Source organism: Carettochelys insculpta, chromosome 2 (assembly GCF_033958435.1).
Source record: "Carettochelys insculpta isolate YL-2023 chromosome 2, ASM3395843v1, whole genome shotgun sequence".
Lineage (NCBI taxonomy): Eukaryota > Metazoa > Chordata > Testudines > Carettochelyidae > Carettochelys > Carettochelys insculpta.
Genome location: NC_134138.1, coordinates 269330445 through 269351551, shown reverse-complemented (window position 1 = coordinate 269351551; position 21107 = coordinate 269330445). Strand labels below are relative to the sequence as shown.

General features: G+C 45.6%; 1 protein-coding gene across 3 annotated transcripts in view; it reads right to left on the bottom strand.

Moving 5' to 3' along the window:
* The window catches only part of XIRP1 (xin actin binding repeat containing 1), a 53152-nt gene that overhangs the window by 18368 nt on the left and 13677 nt on the right, over positions 1-21107 (bottom strand). The window contains exon 1 of one of the 3 annotated variants that reach the window (XM_074985145.1): positions 13958-14129. The exons of 1 other annotated variant lie outside the window; for it this stretch is intronic. The gene's annotated coding sequence lies outside the window, so the exon portion shown is untranslated. Of the gene's footprint in view, positions 1-13957; positions 14130-21107 lie in introns of those variants that run through there. One more of the 3 variants, XM_074985144.1, reaches the window with a different exon arrangement.

Genomic DNA, 21107 nt, shown 5'->3' with positions numbered 1-21107 from the left:
TCCATAAGGAGTTGTGGGATTTGCCACATCAGCATTCACACATGGGAAGGAGAGTGTCAACAAATCAGACAGGGTTCAGAGAAGATCCACCAGGATATTTAAAGGATTAAGAAGCACGTCTTACAGTGATATACTCTAGGAGCTCAATGGTTTGCTCCCCAAAGAGAAGGCAAATCAAGTAATTTATGTAAGTTATACAAGTAACTACATGAAGGACAAATATTTAAAATGAGCTTTTCAGTCTTGCAGAGGTGACAGGATTGAGTGGCTGGGAGCTGAAGGTAGACATATTCAGACTGGACATATGGCATAATTTTAAACAGAGAAAGTGATTAACCACTGGAATAGTATACCAAGGGCCATAGTGGAATCTTCATCACTGACAGTTTTTAAACAAAGACTGGTGGTTTTCCTGAGAAAGATGCTCTAGGGTTGTTTAGGAAAGCTCAATGTCCCAAGACTAGATCAGGGGTCTGCAACCTGCGGCTCTGGAGCCACATGTGACTCTTTAAGGACTTTTTTGGGGCTCCCAACACTATAATGACGAAGTTTAAAAAAAACCAAAACAAAACTCCTGATTATTTTTGGTGAATGTCTAAAAGCCCCCAAATGAACAACTCATATCTAAATAGCAAATGATGTGTGATCTCGAAACATTAGATAACTCCCCCTAGCATCCTCCAGAGAGAGAAAAGGTTTGGGAGTATAAGTCAGAAAAACACTGGTACAAATGCACGGGTAAAGTGTCAGGAAATAGAATACGTAAAAAGTTTGTGAACATCCTGCAGTAAACATGGATCACATTACAAATCATGGTGTGTGCGCTATTCTTAAAATAGGGGTTACAAAAGTATGGTTTGATTTTATTTATTAAGGACTGTCTTGTAGTCACATGCATTGCAGCCCTTGAATTATTGAGCTGTTTACTGAACTGGAAAAAATGACTCTTCTTGCTATTTTGGTTGCCAGCCCTAGGATTAGATGATCATAGGGGTCCCTTCTAGCCTTGGATTCTATGACTCTATGGCCAAAGCATTTAGATTCATAGATTGTAAGGCCAGGAGAGGTTGTTAGAACCATTTCATCTGCATCACCAAGGCCAGAGAACCATGCCTAGTAATTCCTGCCTCAAGCCCCCAGGTTCTGCTTCAGCTAGAGCATGTTGTCTATAGCGATCTCCAGTTCTGGCCTGTGGAGTGCATGATGGATGTGCTCGCCACCATGACACCAGTTTGGCCTATAGGACTGCTCAGGTGGATGTCCCATGCACTTCATGGTGCCGTCAGGCTGCCTTTGTTATACCCATATTTTATAAGCGTTCAGCATAGCTGCCTCCTCAATTATTTGCAGGAAGGTGTCTCTTAAAATACTTATTGGCCAATAAGGAAAATCCCATGTTATCCTAGTTACTCTCACTGTTTCTTGATATGCCTATTAAAGTGGAAATCTTTAAAGAAGCCTAAGGGAATTAGGTGCAGGTAGCACCTTTGAATTTCAAACTCCCTAAGGCTTCTTTGCAAATCCCAGTCTAAATGGGTCCAGTCATATTAGCAGGACTCCGACTGATCAGGTGCTCTTTGAAATGCCAAGACAGCACCAATCAGGTGGTCCCAGTAGTATCATCCTTTAAAGAAAAGGTTTCTAGTTCTTCTGGTTGTGGTGACAACCTTTCAAATGTGGCCTCCCATCCATGGAATGGCTTCACCCCGTATCAAGGTGCGTGGTCGAAAACAAATCACCCCCTGAGGCGTGAGGAGCCCTTATTCATCTCACCAGGGTCTTGGCACTGGACCCCAATACAACAGAACACTGTCAACATTGCTAATTGTTTCACATCTGGTTGTTCTTGTGCTTATCTACACTACACCATTGTCAGCCTATGTAAGGTTCATACACATCTGCTGCAGTAACTACCACAGTTTTTCATGTTCCCATAACCCTTCTTCAGCTGGTGGTGCATGTCCCCACTTGGAGCACTTGCATCCCCATGTGTGAGGTCTGTGTGAGGCTCTGACAGCCTGGGCTACTAAGCCTGTGAAGAACCCTCAGTTCTGAGCTCCATGTGTAACTGCTGGGTTATCAGCCCCGGCACTGAGGCTGCACACAGAGCAGCGGGGCTCCATGGCACTGGCACAAAAAACAATGTCTACACAGACACTGCATCATCCCCCAGATTACATTGATACATGCACTATGCCTCCTGTGGAGGTGAGTTATTAGGTCAGTGCAGTGGGGGACTTACATTGGCAGGAGCAAGGTTCTACTGTAGACACTTATGGAGTTAAGTGGCCATTAAGTAGCTTTACGTCAACCTAACTCTGTAGTGTAGATCTGGCCGAGGTGTGCAGGCAGGGTTGAGGATTGGGCGTGGAGCTTAATTTTCTTAACTCCCTCCAACGCCTTTCCTTGCAAAGAAGCAGTCTGAGTAAGCTCAGCAGTGTATGAAATCCCAGGAGTCTTAAAATGATACATTCAAACAGAACAGATGCCCATGTTAGAAAATGACTGAACTGATCATGCTGCAGGTATATGGCCTACAGGTCATGGATCCAGGTTTCCACTTGAGAATTTACAGTAATATTATGGAGCCACAAAAATATGCTATATCCTGAAGCCATTGAGGCAGGTGCCGTCTGTGTTAATTACTCTAGGTTTGTATTTGGGGAGTACTGCATAGCATTGTTTATGATGTCTACTCCTGCACAGGTTGCACCTCTTAAAACTGGGACTCTCTGGTCTGGCAACATTCCTCATCTGGCAGGTCAAGGAATACTCCTGCACCAGAGGACCTGGGGAGGAGGGCAAGCTGAGCTGGCCTCTTGGCAGCCCCGTGGAGGTCCAGGGCACAGAGCCTCCTGTAGCAATAAGCTGCATCTGCAAGGCCAAGGAACTGTGGCTGACCAATGGGAGTGGCCAGGACCCAGGGGGCATTAACCTCCTCTGGTATGGCAAAATTACTTGTTTCGGACTATTGAGGTCCTGAGAGTTCCGTACCAGGGAGGTGCAACCTGTACTGCCTATGAGCCGCAGGAATGCTTGGACATCCTTCTGCTGGGTGCTCCACAGACACAAAAACCAAGTGATCCTCCTGGTCCTAGAGAGTTTATAGAGATAACAGTTTTTTATACCCTAACTGAGATTTCTAGTAGATTACATCATTTGCACAGCCAAAGGGAATGCGTCCATTGCTAGCACATGACCAAATTCTTATCCTTGAGCAGTCAGATCAGCTGAATAAAGAAAATCAAAGGGCTGCTCTGTGGCTGATGGATGAAGTCAGACGTGAGACATCCAGTCGAGTCTCTCCCTGTCATTTTCTGTTTCTTTTTTTTTCTTTTACTCGGTATTTGCAAACCTGCTCTTTGCTTATCCCCTTCCTGAAAATCACACGCCTTAGATAGCGGGTGTTAAAAACAGCAGCATGAGCTGTGTGCTCTGAAAGCATGGAAAGTATGCAAGGACCCACAGCTTTTCAGGACAACAGCCACTCACCAAATGGCTAATTATAGAGAATAGCCCACATAGCTGAGGGGCACCAAGTCCTTCTGAACACCAGAAAGCCAGGCTCGGACCGGTTTGCAACTGCATTGTATAATTATTCGACATTTTAGACAAACTGCAAACTGTGCATTATCACAAGGAGCCCATTTCAACCTAAAACACTGGCGCAAGCCCATACTGATCACAAACCCTGCCAGGGAATCTCCTGTGTCTGATTAAAATGGTTGAGACCCTGGAACACAAGGTCATCTCTCAGAGCTGTAGGAGACTGAATGGGACTCCGTTTCCTGCCTTGCTAGACGAAGGGCCAGGCTGGAATTTATTTGATCGATTACAGCTGTCCCACCAGCAACCGGCAGACGCTGATATAAATCAAACAATAGACCCAGCGGTGGCCCCAGGGAGTCTGGGGATTTTAAACCCGATTACTCTAGGCTTCCTCACTGGTTAGCTCGTAATAAATGGGTTTCCATGATGGCTGCCCTCTGCTGTTCTGAGGAGAAGCTGTCGCCGATGCTTTCACTGGGAATTTCCCCTGAGTCAAGAGTGTAGGGTCCACCCCAAGGCACTGCTTCGGTTCCCACTGAAGACCACATTGCAATGCCCATTGGCTCCCATGGGACTGTAATTTGGGAGAGTATTTGTAAATCGAATCTGGGGAGGGGCTACAGGTTCAGTAGCTCAGCCAAGCACCTCTAAGTAGTCAGCTAGGTCTCCTGGTAGAGGAACCCTTGGGCCAGCCAGCAGTCTCAGTTCAACAGAGGTGTGGAACACCCATAGCAACAGCGCTGCAAGCCTGAGCTGAGGTGCAGCGGTTAGAAGCCTGCTGTGGCCCGAAGTGGAATAGGAGGATGTGTGGCAGGAGTGGGGTGTCTCAGCAAAGTGTGTCAGTGGTTCCATCACACAGTGCAGGTCTGCGCTACACCCAGCTTCAGCGAGTGGCCATTAGTCTGCCACTTTTATGGTCACACAATTCATCCTTACCGCTACACACAGGCATATAGCCCAAATCGCCAGTGGGCAAATTAGTGTAGCCACCTCCATGGCCACAGAGCAATCCTGATTTACAGCCACCTCCACTCTGCCCCACAAAGTTCAGAAGAGAGGCCCAGATTCATCCACTGAAATCAGTTAAATCACGCCGGGGTAGAGAGGCAGCCATGCTCAGTTGGACCTGCAAACACAACGAGGGGTCCTGGGGCACTGTAAAGGCTGACAGATGCTTTCGTAGGTAAAGGCCCACTTCATCTGCCACAGGGCTTCTCGTCATTTTGCCAGGGGTGGAGTTTGACCCCTTGTGTTATTTCTGTCAAGCTTGAGTTTAAAGCCGGTTTTAGGAGGGTGCCCATGCTCTAAAAGACCCTGGAAAGCGGCATAACACAGAACTGGCAAAACCTGTACTTTTCCCTGCTTGGGAAATTATTATTATCATTATTATTATTATTAATATTATTATTATTTATTATTTTCTTTCTCATTAATTGATCAATGATTAGGCTTGGTGCGGGTGGCAGTCCTAAATCATAAGCATGAAGAAGCATTTAACCATTTGACACAGGAGCTAAAACCACAAGAGCACACTGTCCTCTCTTGAAGGTAACATTACAGGAGGAAAAAGCCTCAGAGTTACACAGAAAAAAGTTAATAAAGGTGCAGCACTCAATACAAAATCTTTTTCTTTCTTTCTTTTCTCCAATTACAACGTTAGATCCAACAGCCAGAATCTCAGTAAAGGAAAACAAAATTCTTTTGCCTCTAAGAAATCTCTCTCCTATCTTTAAAAAAGTCAGCAACCCCGATTGGCGTCTCATTCTACTTAAACCATTATGTGTCGCAGGGAAACAATGCCACCCACCTGTTAGTGTCCATCATCTTTCTTGCTAGGGTGTTTCATAGACCGGCTAGCACCATCATGCCCAGTGAACTACCGAATGACTGACTCACCTATTAAAAAAGGAAGCTGCAAGCTCAGCGCCTCATCTAGCTGGGATGGTTGCTAAACAGCGTGTCATCAGCTTTGCTCCTGAAATCATCTGCACTGAACAAACACGGTTGCTAAGCGAAAGCCCTTTGTGCCACAATATGAAACCCACTTGGATGGTGGTGCTTCTGTACTAGCCTGCCTGTCCAATGGGATGGGGGTAATGGAACCTGCCCAGTGCTGTGTGGGCTAACATGGGGGTGCCTGCCACAGCTAAGGCATTTGCAATTTGTGGTCACAAAGCAAAGAAGAACCATCCAGTGACGTGAGGTGTGAAACCAAATCCTAGCTTTCTTTTGCTCAGAAGAACGTGTGGTGGATTATAACTATTACAGACCAATGTTTGCTTTAGGCTGAGCGCTAGGATGCCCACCCAGAGAGATTCAGGGACTGCCCAGCTGATTAGCAGAGCACTCACAAGTGCCCACAGCCAGCAGCCTGTGTTTCTATCAATGGTGCACATCCACACATGCCTTGGTGCGCGTAACAAAATTTATTCGGCCCATGGATGGAAAAATTTGAGGGAACACCACTAGAGACCTTGTCTGGTGTTCCCCCAGCCATGGGGATATAGGCAGCTACTCTTTCCAGTGGGCTTTCCTGAGCCCTGCTTTTGCCAGCCATGGGAGTATCCGGAGTCACGAGCGGCTGTGCGCTGTGCCTCCCTAAAGTGAATGTTCAGTGACTGGGACGCGCACCCTGCCATTTCCCAGGCTTGTGCAAGCCAGAGCTGGCAAAGAGCCATCTTTCCTCTACCTGCCGACCCAGGTTTGTTCTCTGCAGCGTGTCCTGACATCTGTCCGCTTGAGTGATGGGGTAACTTAAATGCCCCATAGTGACTGAGTGTGACCCCCCATGGCTGTATGGTCTTTGACACAGTCTAAGCCAGCTGGTTTTCTAACCAGGAATCTCTTGAATCCCAGCTGCTCTTTGTGGCATGGGAAGGGCTCTGAGTCTCCCCGCTGCTTTGACCTCATGGGGGCCTGTGCTGAGTTCAGCAGCTGCTGTAGGCTCCAGAGTGGTGGGTTTGTGTGGCAGGCTGGAGAGGTGTCCTGCCGTATTCCTGGGCCACTCCCTGCACCTCCATCTCTAGGAACCTCGCCTGGTCACCCAGGTCCCCTGTGCATTAGCGAATCCTGGGAAACTCACCATAAGCTGGAATCAGTGCAGATTGGTGATACCAGCCCTCAGTGCTCGTGCATCACAATCACAATTTGCCCTCGCCCTGATTTTCATGGCTTGGTCACTAGCATTTAAAGTCAGTTGTGCTGAATCGCTCCCCCTCCCTCCGCTGGGAGATTGCCAGGCCTCTTGACAAAAGGCCTGCTAAATAAGGGCGCCACTCATGTGGCTGCTCTGGTGGAATTCTCATCGACGGATAAGCACTAATAATAGCTGGAGAAGAAGCCAGCATGGCAGCTTAATCTGGGAGACTAGGTGCTCATTGGCCCTGTTAAATCGATGATAACATGTTCAAATCTCTTCCTCCATTCTGTGCGCCGACGGCCCATTGTGCTCCTGTCAGTTCCTCCAGCCCATCAGTTTTAGCACCGGCTGAGGGGGCTTGTTCAGCCCCCCACAGGGTCCACATTCCTCATGGAATGATCCAGCGGCAGTGCCTGACAGCCCTTTTGTCACTGCGACGGACGCAAACGATGTGGAAAGCAGATGGGGGCAGGGCGGAGGAAGCTCAGACTGCTCCAGCTGTCTGAATCTCTCCCTCTCAGGGATGCAGAGTTCCAGCAGTTGCACCAAAAGGGGAAGTGACCCTGGCGTTGCACCACCTGGAGCTAATGGAAAATGCTCTAGACCAGGGGTTCCCAACCTTTCCAGACTATTATACCCCTTTCAGATGTCTGATATGTCTTCTCCCAATTTTCAGCTTTCTTAAAAACTACTTACAAATCAGACCTACACATACAAAAGTGCTACTACTACTGAAAAGCTGCTCCCTTACTCCTTGGGCCTATAAATAATGTACTTCTATTTCAGTGCAGAGCACGGATTTTCTGTCCTTTCAGACTACTCTACTCCTTCCAGGAATCTGATTGGTCTGGCATCCTCCCAGCTTCAGCTCACTTAAAAATGACTTGCTCACAGAACCAGACATGAAAATACAAAAGTGTCCCAGCACATTTTTACCGGAAAAAGATGCAGATTTTCTCTCTAAGATGATAATGTTAATCAACTGGAATACAAGTATTGCATTTACATGTTACTGGTGAACCTTGGCTGAAGCCTGAGGCCCACAGGCAGGGGCTGAAGCATGTAACTTAGCTTTGCTGGGTCCCCTACAACATGGAGCCCCAGGTAGTTGCCCTACTTACTATGCTCTCGTGCCATCCCTTCAAGTGTGACCCTCCCCCACCCATTCATCCTCCAGCCTCAGGTTGAGAAACAGTGACTTAGAGGTGTTGATGTACCCCCTAGAGGACCCCTGCATCCCCCAGGGATACAAGTACCCCTGGTTGAGAACCACTACTCTAGACCTTAGGTTGGTGTGAAAGGGCACCTCCCTGCAGATGGCCAGGGAGACAACGGCAGATTTTATTCAGGCAGCTCAGCGGTGGATAAAAGTGCATTTCAGCTATTCCTCACTTGGCTGCAGCCTACGGTGGAGTATTTGGGGCACAGAAAAATCATTCAAAGGCCATGTGCTGGTTTTGCCAAGGCGAGAATACAGGGCAGTGTTTGGGCAAAGCAGGAACCAGTTGTTTAAAGCAAAGCTTTTGGCAGGAAAGAGTTCAGAACACTGATGTCCAGAGGATTCTTATTTATTCGCTCTTTTGCTCCTTGACTTTTGGATCTGGATTTTACTCATTTGCAAACTAACTGCCTTCTCCCTTGCTGCCAGTTTCACAAAATCCAGCTGGGATCTGAAACTCAAGCTGGGCTCTTTCTAGGGATGGGTCAGCCTCAGGGGAGAATGCATGTTTGCCAACCACGAATAGTCAAAAATCATGAGTCTGGTCCACCAAAAAAACCAGAAATTGGCTTAAAAAATAAAGATTTTTTTTTGAAGTGTGGGAGGGAAGCATCTTGGCAGTTTTATCTTGTTCTGGTTTTTGACCCTGCAGAGTTCACCTGAGTCCCATTTCTAGCCTTTTCTCCACAGCCAGAAATGTACCATTTAAAAAAAAAAAAAAAGAACACTAAGAGTTTTACATGTTCACATGACTCCAGCGACTGGGGCTTTAAGAAAAACACTATTTATCGCAAGACCCACAATAAAAGTAAGTGAGCTGCTAGTACCGTTTTCAGACTCTTTGGAGTAAGGAGCATAGTTTATAATGCCTGTGCAGCAGCTAACTTCTGATCCCAGTGTTGGGCCTCTTGGCTCTGTCACAACTACAAATACATTATAATAATACAATTTTTACAGACATACCATATAAATCAGCTTTTAGTTACAGCTTGGATTTAAACATCCACTTGCAGTGGCTTCAACTTACATGTTCCATAGAAACCCTGTGCTAATGCCTTTAGAACTATACTGCAACAGTAAATAGTGTCAGAGGGGCAGAACAAGCTCTCCTGTAGCACTGTAAAGACTAATGCACTTGGATAATGAGCTTTTGTGGGTAAGACGCAATTCATCGGTGTGCTTAAGTACATGTCAGCTGGAAAGTGGAACTGACTCCAATCAAAAGCGCAGAGAAAAATGCAAACCAACCAGCTCTAGTGAAAAGGAAATTTCTTAGGTTTTAACAATCTAATGTGAGCTGAGCAAAACAAGCCAGGATTTCAATATATCATAAATGACCAAGATTTTCAAAAGTGACTAACTTGGGTGCTCAGTTTGAGGTACCTTAAATGGATCTTTCGTAAAGTACTGAGTCCCCAGACACTGACAGGCAGTCCCTCTTTTAAGGAGGCTCAAGTGGTCATGTTAGAACTGTAGCAACCAAATCATTCATCACTCCTTAAAAATCCTGGCCATATAACTGGAATCTGACAGTTCTCTGCAGGTGGCATACCCCCATTCAATACTCTCATGCAACTTAAAGAGGTCCAGAAGTGACTCCACAAAACACAGCCCTGTGCTGACACAAGAGTCACTTTGAAGGACTGCGATGTTATTTTTGGTCTTTGTAAAAATTCAGGCTCGATGGAATGCAGAGATGCTATTTCTGGTTCAAAAATGCAAAGACACTTCTCTAAGTAACAGCTGCTAGTGGTGTTGCCGAGAGAAGAAGGGTGGCTGGCAAGGATGCAAATAGTTAGAAAGATCCAGCCTTAGGGAGGACTTTAAATCTCACCCCTGCAGGTCTTCCAGGCGTTCTGATTGCATTTTGATTGAGCTGACGGATGAAGCTATGGCTGCAGCCTCAGAAGTGTTTTACCAATGGAAGTCACAGTTTGGAGTCAGTTTCCACTTATGAAAAGTTGAAATAAATGATGATCAGGTGTTTTAATTAACGCTAAAGAACTTATTATGGAGTCTATAATGTCAAAAGCCTGCTCATAACCATGTCCATAATACTTCTGATGTGTTTAAATCTACCCATCACATGAGCTACTCTTGTAACATTTATTAATAATTTCTTAACTCTTTATGGACTCTTTATAAATTGAACTTTAATCTAAAGTGTGATCACAAATGTATCATCTTCATAGTATTTAAAATTGCCTCTTGTGGTCTACATTTCTACTATACTCTTCTCTTTAATATCTTACTTCCAACTGTATTATTATTCTTATTACTATTATTATTTCTTAGACTCTGAAACCAAGATCAGGACCCCCATTGTGGTAGGAGCTGTATGTACACACAGGGAGAATTAGTTCCCACCCCAAAGAGCTCACAATTTCAATAGTAAAATAGACACAGGATTATTATTTCCAGTTTATGAAAGGGCAACAGTGAGATTAAGTGATTTTCCCAAGGTCACATGGAAAGTCTGTAGCAGAACTAGCAATTGTGCCCCACTCCCAGCTCACCTGAGCCCCAATCCAGTGCATCAACCACAGGATCATTCTTCCTATGTAAAACTAATTTTTATTTATCTGTGACTATTTTGATCGCTTATTCTTTACTCTCCTGGCCTGGTACTTTCAGACACATTGCTGTGAACACAAGCTGAGCAGAGAGTTGATTCCTAAAGGATTTTCCACCTACGGCTGGTCAGTTCATAGCAATAGCTTTACTTCTGCCAACATCAATCACTAGGAACAGTAGGACTGAGCCGGCCATTGGGGTCATATCTTAATGGGGAGAAGGATTGCCTTAGTCCTAGGAATGCCATGCCTTTTAAGGCGGGTCCATTCTAATCATCATGAGAATGTTAGGACTGGCCTGAGCATGGTACATGTTTCCATTTGCTGCATGTATTGTATGTTTCTGGGATGTCGAAGGAATCTCAGCACAAAAGGCAAATAAAAATAACTGTAAGCATTGTTTGCAATGCTCTTGAACTTATCAGTGAGTTGAGTGGATATTTTTACCCTGTGAATGTATGTATGTCACTAGCTAAGTTAAAAGTAGTTGTTTCAAACCTTTTCCATATCTTTTACTAATTTAGTGATGGTGAAGTATCATATGGACCCATTAAACTACTGACTGCTCTTTAATTAATGGTGAACAAAGGATCTTATGTCTGCTCTGGAAAACCTAATCCTGCCTGAAAAAAAAAAATCCCAACAATAGCTGCAAAAAAGCAAGCAAAGTTCTTGTCTTCCAGTTCCTCCTCTTCCCAACAGAAGCAAACTGCTAGCTAGGATCCGGGCAGCAGGAGGGGAGAGGGAAGCGGGAGGAGGAAAGTGAAAGAAGACTGCCTATAAAAGAGCAGAAGAGAGAAATCCTACTTTTTCACATCTGTGTCACAGAATATGATAGTGAAAGGCACATCTTTTGAGTTGGGCCTCAAATTTCTTCACAGTTCCAGAGACGTCTGCTTCCAGTTCTGATAACTAATAGTTTGAGGCATCTTTTCAAATCCACAAAACAAAGCTGATTGTTGTATATGTTTCAGTAGAACCACAAGACAACTGATTATTTGGGCATCATTGCACTAGGAGCTGCACATGGCCTCTACCCCAGGGAGCCTGACTTGTGAATTAGTCAATTCCTCACTGTAGCTGTTGCTAGAGGCTCTTGTACAAAAATCTGAAAGTGCCCATATATCCCACATATCTAGGTGTGGTTTACTGTCCCATGTGATGGCACCTAGATCATATACACAGAGAGAAAGAATTAGTTTCCTCTACAGCCCTAGACGAGTGCCATCTGGCTTTTAGAACAAACTGTAGTGGCTCTTGCACTAAACTCCAGAGGTCCCAGGTTTAAGCCTGCTTGTGGGGGAGTTACACATTGCATAGTTCTATTGCTACCCGCACAAATGTGTGCGGCGTCCAGAATGCAGCTCCTTTTTCAAAAGCCAGCTGCTCTCAATGAAATTCTGAGAGCTCCTGCCTGGAAAGGAGAAAAAGTTCTTCTGAGAAACCCTTTCAGTGACGGCATAAAGCAGGTCTGAGCTGCGCCAGACCATAGAATCTCTAAAGGTGAGGAAGCGGGAGGGGAGTGCTTAGTAATACTGAGGGAGTCACCAGTGAATGAGCTAGTGGTCAGTACCTAACCCTATGGAATTCTTGGTGGGGATTTCTTCGATGGCATATTTGGGAGGATGAGCTAAAGGACAAACTCAACGTGGGTGAAATTAACGTTAGCCAGACCTCTCCTATGGTTATGGTTGAGCGCTTAAATATAATAATCTTTTGCTATTTTCCAGACTTGCCTCTAAGTCTTGGTCTGTGCACAGATTTAGTACTGGCATAGCTATGGTGGTCAGCGGTATATGTGTTACAACCCTGAGAATGCTCATTTTATACTGGAATAAAGGTGCCGAGTAAAAGCAATTCCCTGTCCCATACAGAGGTAAGCTGTACCAATATAACTCACTGTTAGACTGCTTTACCTGCGCCCACATTAGGGACAGTTCTGCTTTAGTTACCCTGGGATGGTTACAGGTTACAGGGGGTACAGCTTTTGTGAGCAGATGAGCTCTCAGGTTTTCAGGAGTCATCTTGGCTTCATTTGTTTCCTTTCCTTAGAAATAATGAATAGTTCAGGGCATACAAGGACCTGAATGTGCATCGTAACATCTCCCACCCTCAGCCTAGGGTTTCCTTTCCTTTCCCTTAATTAAGACTAGCAGGCTGAACCCCTTTGTGCTGGGCCGGGAGAGCTTATTCCCATTCTGTTTCCTTACTGTAGGCAGTTGTAATAGCAGATGGAGTCTCTCTGTTTCTGTCTCTCTCTCTTTTCTACCAAAAGAAGCTGTTCAAGCGGTGTTTAGCCAGTGATTGATCAGGGAAAGAACAGCCTAGCTGTCTTTGCAGGAGCTGACAGGTTGCCATGGGTACATCCCAGGAGGAAGTAATAACAAGAGAACACATGAATGAAGAACATACTGTGCATGTCAATAACACCTTCCTGCTGAGGATTTTAGACTGCTTGACAGCAGGCTAAATTGTAGTACACTTCTTTTAGGGACACACAGGGCCAGGCCCTCAGTCGATGTAAATCCACTGAAGTTAGTAGATATGCTATTTCGCCCCATCTGAGCACCAGGAACAAAGGGATTTGCCCATCATAGTAGCCAGTGGCAGAATCAGGAATAGAACCTTGTATTCATGTCTCTCTGCCCTGCTCCCCCCATTAGACAACATGGGCACCTTAGAGCTGCAGTTCTGGTGCTTATTGAACAAACAGTGAACAGAAGTATTTCCAAAAGTTATAAACTATAAGCCTGGTACTGAGTTGCTAATCGCTTCAGACAAGTGCTGTGCACCTCTTGAGTGTGGGCCCCATGAATAACCCAGGAATATGGATATACAAATGTTTTCTTCATTGTTGGAAGTGTGGGAGGGGGAATCAGATTCTAGCCTGGGGAAAATCTATGCTGCCATTGACTCCTGAAGGGTGTAAATGCCACATAGATGCAAATTAGCAAATCACATGCAGTTTCCTTTACAATATCCTTCGATCTATCTGATTAGCTGATCCATAGAATGTATGGACTTAGCATGGATTCCGCACCCGATCTGTCTGCTACAATGAACCAGCCCCTTCGTATAAACTGATGTAGCTCCATGCAAGTAACTGAAACTGAGAAACTTGCCCAGCGAATGCTGCACAGATGCTAGAAATTGTGACAACCTTTGGCTGCTTTGTTATGGGGAAAGGAGGAATGGTTTTGTCCCCATGTTAAAAGCCCTCTCTCCATTTCAAGCCTCCCATACTGCTTGAGTCAACGTTCTGTGGTACTAGACAGAAAACACAACCCATGGTGCAGAGACAATACCCTCTGTAGCAAAAGACGCCACAGAGACCTGGATTTGCTAGATTCCAGGGTCATTGCTTTCCAGTGGCAGCAAACTCATTTGGAGTTTCAAGCTGTGACTTCAGGACATCCCCACTTTACAATGGAACGTGCAAATCTTCACTAGAATCTGACCAAGCAAGTGATTACTTACCAAGAGTTCCTGCCAGTCCAGCTAGTCGTGTCGTCTGGGTAAAAAGATCCAGCAGAATTCGATTGGTTTTTCAAATGTAAGGCAAAGCAGCCCTTAGTGTATCCTATGTAGAAGCCCTGCTTCAGTCGGCCTCTCTTGAGCCTGTTCTCTGCCCTGACTGGTCTCCGACAGCTGATTTTATCAGAGTGCACTGGGCTAAGTTGAGGGGATGAGACAAGGGGTTTATTTTTAGGGAATACGGAAGTTGCTGTTCCATCAGGCTGAGTCAATCAAGAGTTCCTGAAGCTATGACAGACGAGTGGAGTATGGGGGAGTCTTGAGTTGTTGTTGGCGCTAGCAGCTTCCAACGCTGATAGGCTTATTCATTCAGCCCTGCCCCACTGTCATTCAGTAACGGGATGTGTAAGCTTCCAAATATTGTGTATTGGAGAAGAGGCACTTTCCTGAGTCATTCTCAGGGGTCCTTAGGCCACGGCATTGGCACTTTGAGGCTGTCACAAGGTTATTACTATGTTAAAAGCTGGGAATGGCAACAAGTAACGGTTAGCCCAAGCTGGTTCATAATTAGCTTTTACGGGGAGGTGTATTTTTTTCTATAGCTGTTTGGTTTGGAAAAGAGAACAGCACAAGGCGATATGGCAGAGGAACATAAATGAAGGAATGATACAGAGAAAACCAGCTGGGCTGTCCTCTACAACAGTGTTTCTTAAACTTTTTGGGACCACAGAACACCGAGCAATAATATTTTTGATGTGGGACACCTATGAAAATTTTCTTCAAAAAACCTGTCAGCAGATCAAGAACAAAACAAAACAAAACAACCAGCAATATATACAGCAAAACCAAAATGAAGTAATTTAATTGGGTATGCTAGCAATGAAGAAGTAACATTGCATCTGATTTTAATAATAGAAAATATGTCCCATCAGTGTATTTTTCCAAACACTCACAATGCACCTTCCACTTGTTCACAGAAAAGCTGTGTTCTGCAGAACATGGTTAAAGAAACACGGCTCTACATTATGTAATATCATGTGATGAGGAGTTCTGCTGGCTAAAAGAACCTTCTTTTTGTTTAGTTTATTGTTTTTGCCTTTTATTTTTCTTTGCTTTTTCTTAGACTGTGGAGAAGGCTGGTATGTATATACAACAATAGCATCTATCGTTATCCTACCCTAGAATGCAAACAAGAGTGGGCAGACCTCATGTGTCACAGCACAAACTTTTCACTAGCTGAGGACAGCAAAGAATCCCCTCGCTCCCACACACACTTCATACAAAACTGTCCTTAGGTACTCTGTGTAGGATTCATGCTTTCTTTTGAATTGTTGGCCACAGCGAACAATATTGGAGCTATTCCTGAACAGGGCTGAGTGCCTTCAACTCTCAGTCCACTTTAAATTTATGTCTGTCAGCCAAAGTGATGTATAAGGTGATGTATAAGTTAGATCAGCAGCATTCAATAGGCATGCAAAGATCACCACACTTGTGGTTGTTGTCTTTCCCTATTCGCCACATTTCCACCCCCTGCAAATAAATGCCTTCCCCCTCCCCCAGAGCCAGGCTCCCCCAACCTCCTCTCCCCCCTTCTAATTTAATGCCGGCGACTCACCAGAGCTGCCACCAGAGCCTCCGCTGGGGTTGCTGCCGCTGCCACCACATGCTTCTCCCACCAAGCAGTGGGGTGCGTGTGTGGAGCAGGCAGACTGTACTCCGCATGTGCAGCTGTCAGGAGGAGCCACATTTAAAGGCTCCAAGAGCCACATGTGGCTCAAGAACCATATTCGCCACAATGCAGTGTCTTGTTTGTCACATATGGTGAGTAGTGGATGCATTGGACACCGCGGAATTAGATCTTGCACTACCTTAGCCCCTTTGATCTCGTTTCACCCATTCTGCTGCTGTCCTAGAGGTGTGTAACTTGGTATAACTTATCCACTGAGGAATTCTAAGAACCATAGATGATTAGGATTGGAAGAGGCCTCAGGACGTCATCTAGACCAACGCCCTGCTCAAAGCATGACCAACCACAACTAGATAGGTGTGGGCTTGCTCAAGAAGGTGTGAGCTTGCTCTAGAAGCTGCTTGTGTTGTGTGGCTCCTAGAAATGTAGTTCCTGCCACCAACTAGAGATAAGGGACAAATCTGTACTCGACAGAGGCTAGGAAGATCTTGCGCTTTATGCACTGAATTGGAAGTCAAGACAGCTGCCATTCCCAGCTCTGTCATAGATTTCCTGTATGGCACTGAGGACGCTACTTCAATCCTATGGGTCTCAATTTCCGGTTTCCTTCCTTCACTATTTAGATTATCAGGTCATTGCAGCAGGGACTGTGCCTTGCTATGTGTTGGTACAGCACCTAGCACGGTGTGGCCCTGCTACAGTAAGTGCCTGTGGATACTAGGGTAGCCTAAATAAGGATAAGAACATAATGGGAGTTGTAGCAAGGGGTACCCCGGAGGTACCCTATTTTCCTTGAGGGAATGGCCAAATAGCTTGAGAATGCTACTTTTTCAATCCATGTTGCTTAAGCCCCTTCTTACAACCCTTGGGTATCTCTGTTTGCTGTAATGTATATTTCTCCTTTCCCACTGGGCTTCCTGGAGCGACTGAGCTCTTCACCACCTCAAATGCTGGCCAGGTCCTTACATTCACAGCTGTACTACAGCTTCCTAGCCGCTTGCTGAGATTCAGGGGTTTAGGCTCATCCCACCATTCCACAAGCACATCCCCCTCCTGGACGTGCACTTTCATTTCCTTCAATAGATGAGAAGCAGGGAAGAAAGTTAATTTGCTCAGAACTGATGGAAATCCAGTGACCTGAGGAAAAAAAAAGAGCCCTGGAGAAACTATAGCATAGAGACCACAGTAATTAATCTCCCATGTCAACAAGACATTGCGTGTCACACAAGAGGTGGTCTCTGAGTAGGGCACTATTAAGCAGCAGTAGAGTCACTGATAAAATAGCCCCACATGGGGTATTGCAAACTCACAGGGGGGAAGCCCAGGGAGCTGAGTAAGCATGCAATATACATTTCATTGATTACCTGCCAGGTTCTGACTCACAGGAATAGAAACCACAGAGGTTGTCATATGTCTACCAGTTCAGCTCACTAGATTATTCATAAGCTCCATAACATGCAAAAGTCAGCAAATGGAACAGCAGACTAGCTTAGGCACACAGAGCACACACTGTGGAGCTGTGGTGTAATAATTTAATACGGATGCTGAGAAAAGGCAGTGAGTGCTGGAAGGGCACACGTTCAAGGGCAGAACACCATCCAGAGGGTGTGGGTGGGGTGGCTCCACATTGCTGGAGAAGACAGCGGCTGGTAGCAGCTTGACTGAGATCCTGGTGTAAGTGTCTTGTTTGACAGGTGGGGCACAAATCACCAAATAGTTACTGTGACTCCTGCCTGCTGCATAATTTAAGCACTATTTTTATACAGCTAGTTTTAAATTCATGGAAAAGCCTCTGTGTGCACAGGGGAAAAAGAAGCATTATCCCAAGTCAACAAAATCAGCTTAAAAATCCAGAGATTCTTCACATTAATTTAAATGCTGAATCAACTTAAAGTCCAAGGTACTTTGACATTTCTCAGCTAATTTCACATGTCTGTGCTTAGAGTACTCTTGTGCATTCAAGCAACAGATGAAAATTGCTAAGTATCCTCATCAATTCAAAAAGGAAAAAGTCACATTAGTAATTAAACAACATAGTACATTACAAAATTGTTTTTAAAAAAGGTGAATATCATCAACTGCCAAATCAGAACCTGAAAATCATATCAAATTTAGTCAAATAGTCATTATAAAGAGACAAAGACAGTAACAATTTGGCCACTAGATGGCCAAGTGGGCCAAGTGAGGTATCTAATGAAAGCTGGTAATGCCCTGAATTTATTTATTTTACTTGTATGTCTGTGCCATGTTTGCCACAGGACTTCTTGCTGTTTTTGCAGATACAGACTTACACAGCTACCCCTCTGATACCTGTGCCATGTTTGTATATCAAGTTATAGATATTGGCTTTGTAGCTGTATTAGAAATGTTTTAGTGCTAAGATTCACAATAGGAGGTGTAGTCATCATCCCAGCCAGGATGATGGACTAAACAAAAGGCTCAGATGTCAAATACACATCTCAGGAATTTGGGACTTGTCATCCAGCTGGTCAGGTGACCTGGGCTGAACAATGGACTTGAAATTAGATGCCCAGACATCCATTCCACCTATTATGTAAATAGAGTGGGATGTGCTAGCAAAACCAGCCACCAATGGGAGTTTGCCACAATGACTCACCTGAGTCAGGTGACTCTGACCTCAAGGACCTATGGGAAGAAGAAAGGACTTCTTCCTTCCGCTTTGAAAACTACAGGGCTACACCTACACTGGCCCATCCCTTTTGCAAGGGGCGTGTAAAAGCAGCAGATTGAAAACGCAAATGAGGCAATGATTTGGATATTCAGTGACTTATTTGCTTAACAGCAAACCGCTTGCCATTCCTGAAGTGTTGTTTTCAAAGGACAAAATAGCCATGTAGATGGGATTCCTTTGAAAGGAAGCCCTGCTTTCGAAAGCTCCCTTCTTCCTGAAAAAAAAAAATTAAGATGGGTGCTTTCGAAAGCGGGGCTTCCTTTTAAAGGAATCCCATCTACATAGCTATTTTGTCCTTTGAAAACAGTACTTCTGGAATGGCAAGTGGCTGCTGTTATGCAAATGAGGCACTTAATATGCAAATCAGTACTTCTTTTGCATTTTTGATCTGCTGTTTCTGCATGCCCCTTTCAAAAGGTTGGGATCAGTGTAGACGTACCATAAGATGGCCTTGGCAGTGACCATTTGGCTTGAGGTTCCAAGGTTCCAGTGTTCCAGTCTTCAGTTCTCCAGTCTCCATGAACTAAGCCAAAGTAACCTGGGGGTCGCACCCCTCATGGGGTGTGTTTTCAGAGACTTTCCAGAAATTGGCATATAACATTGCTGACCTGCATCAATAATTGTAATTGATGTGTGTAATATATCACTTTAACTATCTTTCTTTCTTGTTTTCTTTCCAAACCTTTAAGCTGGGTCTACACTACAGTTCTGTCTACAGAAGTCACTGTCAATAGAGTTTTGCCAATAGAATCTCTGTCTACAGAACACGTCTGAACCTAATGGGGGCTCCCCCTGTCGACACCATCTGTCAACAGAGAGTGGCCAGACTGACCAGCCCTCTGTTGACAGAACAGTCAACCAGCAACTCTGCAAACAGAGCTGCAAGGTGAACTGGAAGCCCTCACTGTCAACAGAGGGCCCCCCAGGGGCATTAGACACTGGCAACAGAGAGGGGTTTAGTTAGCAGAGGCACGTCCACATGCCTCTGCAGTGCTGGCACCCCCTTCTGCCAATGCTGAACTCTTGCAGGACTATGGTAATGAGCTGTGGGCGTATGCAAATAGCATGCCATTTGCAATCCTGAGAAGTTCATTTTGCATACCTCTTCCGGCAGCGGCACTGGGCGGAGTGCCATGTAAACATAGCCAGAGTGTCTACATTATCGTTCTGTCTACAGAATCTGCCTACAGAGGCACTATGCCTCAAGCTTTCAAGACAGAACCCTGCCAGGAAAATGGCTGTGTCCTGTTGACCAGTTCTAGACAGAACACATTTGCAGTGTGGACATTCCCTAGTTTTGTCGACAGAAGGCCTCTTCCGTAGACAGAACTTTGTAGTGTAGACACAGCTATAGATTTTAGATTCTAAAGGATAGGCATGGTGTGCTGTTTTGTGTAAGATCCAAGTATATATTGACCTGGGACTGTGGCTGGACCCTTTGGGGACTAGAAGAATCTGTGTGGATTTGGTGAAATAGTTTTCCATAAAATCTCACCTGAGCGTAGAAGGCTGTTGGTCTGGGCATTTTGAAGCAGCTGGAGAATCTGTGGGTTTGCTTGTGTGGCTTCTGGCTGGCCAGTGGGGCTGGAAGAAGTACTTTTGTGGCTGGTTTGATTTTCCTTAGTGAGAAGGAAATCACAGCCTGGGCTGCAAGTGGCCTGGATTTTAGCAATTATACCCTGGGTTGGTTCCCGCAGCTGTGCCCAGAAGCCCCGTCATATTACAGGGGCTAAATCAAAGTAGTTTCTGTAAGAGTTGGAGAGTGAGGGGGTTGGGCATAGCCCCTAACTGTGACTAGTCAGCTGCCTCCCTGCTGGTGAGATACACAGCCAAGGAGCAGCTCACTTAAGCAGACAGCTGCAAGTAGTAAGGGAGGGTCCTACAAGAGACCCAGGTCAGGAAGAGCTGGGTGAAAGACTTGACTGGGGTACAGGTTGTGTAGGCAGTGGCCAAGACCTCAGGTGAGTCAGAGGCCAGGACCTTTGCTTTGATTTCTGACAATCTGTTGAACAATGAGTAAATCCCTAGGGAAAAAGAATAAAATACTGACCGTGGTGGGAGCTTCATTGACAAAATGGCTGGTGAGTTGGCCTGAAGAGGAGGCAGGGTTTGGGGAGACCCTGTTGCACTCTCCCCTTCTCTGCCGCAAGACAGCTTTATAGCTTAACTAGGTACCTGGATCCTCTATTGAAAAACAGCCTGGGTCCTTGCTCACTGAGGCAGAGTGAGACAAACAAACCACTGCAAGCCAGCTCTCTTGGCTAGTTACAGCAGACTTACTATTCAGTTGCCTGTTGTCATGTTTGCAAAGGAACTGTTTGCTGGTACACTCTTGAATGAATACAAAACGGAGGGGGAGAAGAGAAGAAAGGATACGCCCTTTGGAACCGGTGTGAACATACAATGCTGTAATTCCTGTGCAGCAGGAGGGCTCAGCAGGCCAGGATGGCGTGATGGAGCTCTGCATGATGAGTGTCGGGGAAGCTAGGGGTGTCTGTCACTGCCACTGCCAGCCCGCGCCCTGCCCCAGGTAATACTCTTCCTCCCATGCATAGGACAACTGGGGCAGCCACTGTGGGGCCTGGGGTGGCTGCCCCACCTGTCCTATGGCTGTGTCAGCAGCCCTTCCCCTACCTCCCCTATGGCAGCTGCTGGTCCGTGTGTGAGTGGTGCGATGCACACACCACACAACACTGCTGCTGTACAACGTGGCTGCCACTGGACCATGGGGCTCTACATGCGGCATGTAGCCCAGGCAAGGAAGCCTCAGGCTG